General features: G+C 32.0%; 1 long non-coding RNA gene across 1 annotated transcript; it reads left to right on the forward strand.

The window, feature by feature from the left end:
* The first annotated feature begins 468 nt into the window (after nucleotides 1-468).
* On the forward strand, nucleotides 469-3,912 carry LOC144252914 (uncharacterized). Its single transcript, XR_013343079.1, has 3 exons — nucleotides 469-545; nucleotides 2,886-3,020; nucleotides 3,869-3,912. It is a non-coding gene; the product is annotated as an uncharacterized LOC144252914 (long non-coding RNA).
* Nucleotides 3,913-7,545: the final 3,633 nt, after the last annotated feature.

Genomic DNA, 7,545 nt, shown 5'->3' on the forward strand with positions numbered 1-7,545 from the left:
TAATAATTTTACATCATACATAGAATACCATCATCAGTGCCTGCCTTCCTTTGTGGCTTACCTGTTTGTAATTATGCTCTCATATAGTATTGCTTCTTTGGCTTTCTTATTCCAATTTACATATGTTTTTATTGTTTCGCTCTCAGGCTTGTGGGTTTTTATGTGTGGATCTCAGGAACAAATGCTTTTGTATTCACAGGTCATCCTCCAAAACATAAAGGAAAACAAAAATCCCGAAACAATGAATCAGAGAAATTCAGGTATTTTTTTTTCCTCTAATTTTATAGGGACTTTTTATTGAAATTACATTGGATTTAGAGAGTAATTTTGGGAAATCAGTGTCTTAGTAATATTTCTATTTAGGAACTCACATGTGACTGTCCATTTACTCCATATTTTTCTTTATATAAACAGGACTGTTTTATTTTAAGATGATTTAAAACATGCTTTTCTCTTTAAGTTTTAGTTCACAGTTGACTTTACCAGTTGATTTGAAAAACATCTTGGAGAAACAGTTTTCTAAATCTTCCAGAGCTGCACACCAGGTAATTGAAAAAGCTTTTCCAGTAGAAATAGCAAAGCTCTGGTCATGAATTAATATATGCTTGCTAAGAAACCAGACTATCATTAATTTAAATACTAATTCAAAAATTGTTACCCAGAGATTTAACCAGTGGTTAGAACTGTAGAATTTCTTGCCAAAGATTTAATAGTAATACTAACTTTAAATATTTTTCAAAGATTTGGATAATTTAAAAAGATTTAAACATATGCAGTTTCATTATGCCTACTTTAACAATAAACTTGGTAAATTCTTTTTGTTATTTAGTGATGAAAATTTATATCATGGAATAGGATAATTGCTTCAAAATTTATGTGTCATTTAAAATTAAATTAATTATTTAAGTCTATATAACATCTTACAAAGGACTGAAACAGATTTCTAATTATTTGAATAAAAGCAGTTTTAGAATTTGTTAACAGTTGGAGATTTTTTAATTATATGTTTTTATATTTTTACTGACTCTAAAAACCCTGAAGGACTTAAAAAAAAGCCTGTGAAGGTAAAAAGATTATTTATGATAATTGTTTGTGAACCCATTCAATACGTTTTTATTGGGCCCCTCCCAGATGTTTCAGACAGAGGGAGTCGGCATTGACAGTGTCCAACCTGCTCTGATGAAACTTACAGTACAGATATCCTATGTTAAGTTATGTTAAGGGAAATAATTTCCAAGGCTATGTGGATCTGTTCCTAGAATAAGAAAGGAGATTAAAACAGCATATTTGGGATGGGGTGGAAGCTCAATGGAAGAGTGCTTGCCTAGCATGTGTGAGGCACTAGGTTCAATTCTCAGCACCACATATAAATAAATAAAATAAAGATCCATTGACAACTAAAAATATTTTTAAAAAATATTTTTAAAAAAGGCGAATAACTAGTGATTGACAGGACAGCACTTCATGCTCTGTAATCTCAAATTCATATCTTAAAATAAATGTGGCTCTCATGTGTGTTTTACTATAGTGGATTGTCGCGACCCCTTGCCCGCAAGGAAGACGCAACTCAGGAATCTTCTTTCAGCAGTTTATTCAGGTCCTTGATACTTTTTCTTCTTTCAGCTGTTTATTCAGGCCTTTGTATTGACATGTCTTTTAGCTTCTACTGCTACTCCTACTACTACTTCTACTGCTACTCCTACTGCCACTACTACTACTGCTACTACTACTGCCACTACTACTACTCCCGTGTGCCCCAGCCTTAATAAAGCAGATAAAGCCCCAATGCACAACTGCCACGTGGACTTTTCTCATAGGGTGCCAAGTCACAGCGTGCCAAATCATTCTGATAAGGAGTTGTTTGTCACAGACTACAGGGGAAACCAGCGCCATCTTGTAATGGCGGCCACAGTTCACAGAAACGGCTCACCACAGTGGATAACCAGGTTAATATGAGAATTGTTCTTTTCCATCATATTTTGGGGGAAAGTTGCCCTATATTTTGGTTCATTGGCTAGAAACCATCAGGAATCTTTTGTTAATCTGTGACTAAACTCTACAGTTTACCTTTTGAGTCTGTATTGTTAGGAACAGTGAGGAGTATATTGTTTAGATTAGTATTTTCTGTTCTCTGAATGGTGTACACATGTATGGCAAGGATGACGAGACTTTATCTTAATGTCTTACCTCTGTCATCTTTGTGGAACTTTTGTAACTTAAGGCTATTGCCATGTAACTAAAATCTGAATTCACAGTATAATGTTTGTGTACATATGTTTTCAACTTGTAAAGTGTTTATCACTTTATTTGAGTATATTATGTCAATTTTGTTTTTATTTTTTATGTTTTTCCTTTTATTTAATATTGTACTCTGTCAATAATTTTTTTCTGGTTACATTTAAGTACATGTGAAGTAGGAGTATTTAACGATTGAAATATGTATTTCTTGCATAAAATTAATGTTTGTTTCAGCACAGGATGACAGTTGTTAAAATCTGATTGTTTGGGTACATAGGTCCTGTGTCTAATTGTTGTAGTCCCAGACAATTTACTTATTTAGTGATGTTTGGTATTCTTCTTACATTGTTAAAACTCCAAAATATTATTGGTATAGACTGAAAAAGTAAGCAAAGCTTTGCACTGTATAGAATAAAATGAATCAAACTTTCCTCTCATGGGCAGTGGCAGAGGAATGAAGATAATGAGGCAGTACTGTGCTGAGAAAGGAATATGATGAATAAAGCATAGTTTGAGTATTTATTTAAATACTTATTATCATTTATAAAGTGTTATTGTGAACTTAACATCGTAAGTTTTAAACTAAAAAAGCTGTAGATTTGCACTAGTGAAATAAAATTTCTTTTTCTTTTTTTTTCTTTTTGCAGGATTTTGCTAATATAATGAAAATGCTAAGAAGCTTAATTCAAGATGGTTACACAGCCTTATTGGAGCAGCGTTGCCGAAGTGCTGCGCAGGCCTTTACAGAGTTGCTAAATGGTTTAGATCCTCAAAAAATAAAGGTAAAATTGCCAAATCATAGCTTGTTTATCAATACCAGTGCACTTCAGATGAATTTAGAAAAAATCAAGGCTTTAACTCGAAGTTATATACCTTATACCTGGGCTGGGAGCAGGTGAATCTCCTCCAGGTTGTGGGGCAGGGCACAGGTGATGATCCCAATTCAGAGTTTGTGATTACATTCAATGTATGATCCATACTTATGTTCTCTTTTTGACCATTGTTTGGGTTATCAGAACCTTCTGGCCTTTCCTTTTATGAAAAGGAGTCTTTTAATAAAGCAAAAATTTGGACTAACTTTTAGGTTGCATTTTTTTTTATCCAGCAAGAAGGAATTAACTAGATAAATGAGTAGCTTAAGCAAGATTGTGAAAGAGCAGATATCTTACTTAATCTGTTACTAACACATGCAAAAGCACATGATTTTAATTAAAAATTATTCTAATTTATTATGAACTATGCCTTAAACAACTGACACATCGATTCTGTGTGTTATTTTTTTAAAATTTTTTTTAGTTGTAGTTGGACACAATACCTTTATTTTATTTATTTATTTTATGCGGTGCTGAGGATGGAACCCAGGGCCTCGCTCATGCTAGGCGAGCACTCTACCGCTGAGCCACAACCCCAGCACTGATTTTGTGTTTTAAATACTTGATATGAATATAACAGTTTTGTATTTGCAAAATATATTTTCTAATTCTATTTGATCTTTAATTCAATCATACTGATGAATGATGTTATTACACTTGTTTAGTGATGCTATTACACTGTTGTGGCTAGAAGGTTAATGTGATGTAAACTGGCAGATTTATGTTTAGATTTTTAACTAAAGCCTTTTTATTGACAGCAATTGAACCTGGCCATGATTAACTATGTATTAGTAGTATATGGATTTGCCATTTCTCTGCTTGGAATAGGACAGCCTGAGGTAAGATTGTAACACAGAGAACTAACAAATAAAATAGGATATTGGTTTTGTAAGATATATAAAAACTGTTTTTTCCATTTTGGCTCATTTCCTTCTGTGTACTTTCTTGAAAGGCTGAAATAGCTAAATTTAAATAGTTTGTGCTTTTTTTTTTCTTTTTTTTTAAAGAAAACTTTGTATTCCTATTAGAAAAAATAATGCTTGCAATACTGGGATTCTACATCTTACTTACATAAAAAATAAAGAATCTAATATATCATGGTAGGCAAATTGCAAAAACATAAATTTGAAGGAAAAGAGCAGATTGGAGAACACAAACATTGTGATAACACTCGTGTATCATTTCATATAGAACAATATTAAATATTGTTTATGGATATCTCTGCATTTTGTAAAACTGAGAAAAAAATATCATGGACTACCCGTTTATCATATTTAAGATGACAACATTTATTGATAAAAGAGAGAATGGGCCTGAGGAAGTTAGAAAGGAGATCTCAACTTTGTGTTATGCTGTTTTATTAGAAAACTGAAGTGAACATGACCATGCTTAATAGCTCTTAGTTCTGGGTGATGAGTAGTTTGGTGTTTGGTTAATTCTTAAGTGGAGGATTCAGATAATAACATATTGTCTGCATGTAGGTGTGAGCTCTAGTGGTCCCCATTACTCATGCTCTTCTTTTACTTTCCTGGGATGCTTACTTACCTGTGCTATTCAGTGTTATAACCTTGTTTGAGGTTCTCTAGAATGATTTCAAGTATTATAACATATCCTTTCTGCCAACTTGGATGCTAAACTTACCTGATGAAATGAAAGTTCAACTCTAAATTGCTACCTAGTTAAGATCAACCTTGACGTTCATGTTTTACTCACTTCTGAGAATCTACAGTGCCTGAGGTTCATTTTCCTTGTTCTTGATGTGACAGATGGAATGCCTTCTATTAATGCCTGTCTAATTCTGTTTTATAATATATCAATGGAAACAGGACTTCATGATTTTAATTCTATCTTCACAGAATAATAAATTTCATGCTTTCCCTTATTGGAATTGAAGAAATAGTTTGTTATACTCATGATTTACTGTAAAATAGTCAATTTTTTAAAAAAAACTATGAATATGGTAGAATTTATGCATTTAAAAGATTTTCATCAGCATAGACCCTTAAGGAAGTCATGAGTTGACCACAGTCCAGCCCTTGTTTCAGACATTCTTGGAATGCCTCTAAAGGGCTTTTTTTTTTGAGGGGGGGCTATTTTTAAGATAGCTTTTGTCTAAGAGAGCAGTACTTAGTAGGATGTAGATTACAATGTGTGTGCATGTGTGTATTTGTATTTGTGTGTTTTTTTTATCATGAATTTACATCTTATAGTATTAGCCAGCATAGGCCATCACTTTGTGTGTACAAAGAAACGTTTATATAGTTGGCTGTCTTATATTTTTGGCAAGGTTGGATTTGTTGAATTCCTGGGTTTCCATATGTTCATCTGATTAGCTATAGGAAATTTGTATAACTTCTAAGAAAATGAAATGCAGACAGTGTAATTTTTCCATAAGAATTTTTTAATATGCAGTTTTTTTAATATTACACGAAAGGAATCAACTTTGAGGTGAAGTCTGTTTTAACATTTTTCTTCTTGCATAAGTGATTATTGTTCTCACCTTTATTAAAGGAATTATCTGAAGCTTAAAACCAGTTTAAAAGGATTATTGAACACTACCCCAATGAGGGACTTGATTGCTTGGCCTATTGTGGAATTGGAAAAGTATATTTAAAAAAAAAAACAGGTTAGTAGAAATGACATTAATTTCCAGGCTGATAAATAGTCTTAATGTAATGATGATCCTTTTTCTGGAATTATTTTGTTACCTTATGTGTGGCACACTATTATGATTGGATTTACTTTGAGGAGCTGACATCTTAGTATCAATATTAAGTATTAAAGCAAGATCAATCAGTGCAATTCTTGATGATTCTTAATTTTGTAATTCATAAGAAAGTGAGTAATATTTAACATGAAGAATTTAATATCCATTTGTACATTTCATCTATAAATGGTGACTGAATTGATATAAATTAGTACTTTAAAATATGGTTTATACATTTTGATGTTAAGCACCTATTTCCAAAAAAATTGTATGAAAGTGTTTTTAATAAAAGGTACATGTTAACATGATGTTAAATACATCATAAGTTAAGCATAAAAACCTTTCTAAATTTCTATTATAGTAGAAATCTTTATTCCAGGTTCAAAATACAACTTTTCTCTAAATGTTGCATTGTTCTTAGTCTTGTCTCCCCAGATTGTCTGTATGACCCTTAGGGAACAGTATTGTGTCTTGGGCTTTAAAAAAAGAAATCTGTGTTTCCAACCACTTGCATTCAATATACATAGGTTACATTATAAAGAAATAATTGTTCACTGATTGAAATATCTCTTATAATTTTTAATTTTCCTCATATTTTCTTCTAACATTTTAGGGAAAGTTTTATGAGATTCTTGGGAACCCAATCTTAGAGTGTGCCTGGAACCTCTTTGTAGATTTTTAAAGATTAAAGAAAATTCTTTTACTTCATGAAGTTACTTTTGAATCGGTCTGTAAGGATCAAGTAGTTACAAGGGAAATAGGATTTAGCAATCACCTTTATAGTAATAGCAAATGAAATTAATTTCAAAGTGTAGTGTAAATTGTTAGGACATACTTGTTTAATGCAACGGTGATATGCTGGTATTCACAAGGTCCAGGAAAGAAACATAAATGTGTAAAATCATGGAAATGTGGTAAACTGAAAAGTCTTTGCCATGTTGAAAGGCATTTACATTTTAATTCCTAAGTAATATGATGTGGGTAAAAGTCTAATAGCTGTTTTTTGGCATTGTAATGTACCATTTGTATCCTGCTATTGATAATTGTCTTATGGTGGATGGTAGTCTAGCTTTCCTACATATAAATATTTTTTTTCAATTTTTTGTCAGTGAGTTATTGGCTTTTTTTAAAACTTTATTTTTATTTGTTTATTTTTATATGGTGCTGAGGATCGAACCTAGTGCCTCACATGTGCAAGGCAAGCACTCTACTACCACTGAGCTACAACCCCAGCCCTACATATGAATCTTTACATATGTATAGGCAAAAATAAGTTTTTAAATTAGAAAATAGTTTCAAGATTAGAGAAAGCAGGGAATCTCTTTTTTTAGTCTAAAGAGAATAAAGCCCTCATTAACTTCATAATCCAATACTTCAGTATCTTTTTTTTGAATGGAACAAAGTTGCATTTTAAAAGGACTAGCACACACCTTACCATGATAAAGCCAAAGGCCAGGACACAGTTATATTTAGTTTATTTAACTGTAATAGCAAGCGGCAATAAACTTTAGTTTTATTTAAAGGAAATTTAGTGTTCATTGAATGCTTCCATCTGATGTTTTATTGAAGGTACTCCTACCAAGAAGCTCTAGGTCTTTCGAACTCTTGTAGTAAATGAAAATATCATATCACATCTTCAGTATCTTTTTTTTTCCTAATTCTGATTTTAGATTCCTAGAAGCTCTCAATCATTTTGAGAAAGCAAAAACTTTGATTTGTCGTCTTCCA

Source organism: Urocitellus parryii, unplaced genomic scaffold (assembly GCF_045843805.1).
Source record: "Urocitellus parryii isolate mUroPar1 unplaced genomic scaffold, mUroPar1.hap1 Scaffold_67, whole genome shotgun sequence".
Lineage (NCBI taxonomy): Eukaryota > Metazoa > Chordata > Mammalia > Rodentia > Sciuridae > Urocitellus > Urocitellus parryii.